A 1,091-nucleotide genomic window follows, 5' to 3' on the forward strand; every position below is an offset into this window, starting at 1 on the left:
GCAGCTGCCGCAAAGGCGCAATGGGGAAGGGTCGCTGTCTAAGACCTTTCTACCACAGCGCACCGAGGGACTGGGAACTGTTTAAATCCCCTCGGGCTGTACAGCTCAAAATGAAAGGCTGTAAATGATTGTAATATTGTTTGTACTGATGCACCTGGTGATACATTTTGTAAAAGTTTAACCTGGATTGTACCCTTGTAATGTTGTTATTGAAATGGTTTGGAATGTGATTGAAGATATTTTATGAATAAAGTATATTTTTGCAAAAAAAAGAAAAAAAAGGTTCTCCCAGGACGAGGCTAGCCCATTGCACTTCGGGTGTGCTAACGCCTGCGATGTCCCCAAATGCGGGATACTCGACTGCAAAATTTGTGGTAGTGGGGGACTGCGTTCGCGCTCTCCCCTGATTCACAATTCAAAAAATAGATTTCATCATATCTTTCATTTTCTCTTCTATTTCCTGTCAGCAACCTTTTCTGAAAAAAGAAATATATAACCCCCAATGTGTGCTCTTCAAAATCTATACTGGACTGGTTATTTAGTTTTTTCTTTCCTCCTCGCAAATATTATCCAACCCCCATTCTTTTCCTCCCTGTCATTATCAGCCGGCAATTATTCCATCTCTGCATCATTTTCGCCAGACCGTTTGTTTTGTGGCCGCCAAATTACTCGCGCCATTTTTAACCCCGCGTTTGCCCACTCAAAAATCTCTCTCAAACAACCCCCATCTAACACCCAACCCACCATCACAACAGTCCCCACACTCCCAGCACCGCCCCACCCCCTATCTCTCTGGACGTCTGTATAAATACAAACTCATATCAGTCAGCTATTAACTCATATGCATTCACCATTTTAAACATGTAGCAGCGACCCCTCACTATTTCAAACATGAACAAGCACCCTGTCCCCATGTTCATTCAAATTACCCCCCTCCTAAACGAACAGCAGCCTCCCACCTCCTCTGTATAATCTCCCCCTTAATCAGCCCCCGGTGTGACTCCTACCTTCTGAAACTCCTGCCTCCTCTCCCCATGTGTAAAGTCTTTCCCTGCCCCTTCTGCAGCTCACTTCCCCTGCTGTGGGTCCAT

At 45.1% G+C, this 1,091-nt stretch overlaps 1 pseudogene; it reads left to right on the top strand.

Annotated features, from left to right (window-relative positions):
• The first annotated feature begins 254 nt into the window (after nt 1-254).
• On the top strand, nt 255-406 carry LOC144674550 (U1 spliceosomal RNA; annotated as a pseudogene).
• The last annotated feature ends 685 nt before the right edge of the window (nt 407-1,091 follow it).

The sequence above is a fragment of the Cetorhinus maximus genome, unplaced genomic scaffold (assembly GCF_964194155.1).
Source record: "Cetorhinus maximus unplaced genomic scaffold, sCetMax3.hap1.1 HAP1_SCAFFOLD_698, whole genome shotgun sequence".
Classification (NCBI taxonomy): domain Eukaryota; kingdom Metazoa; phylum Chordata; class Chondrichthyes; order Lamniformes; family Cetorhinidae; genus Cetorhinus; species Cetorhinus maximus.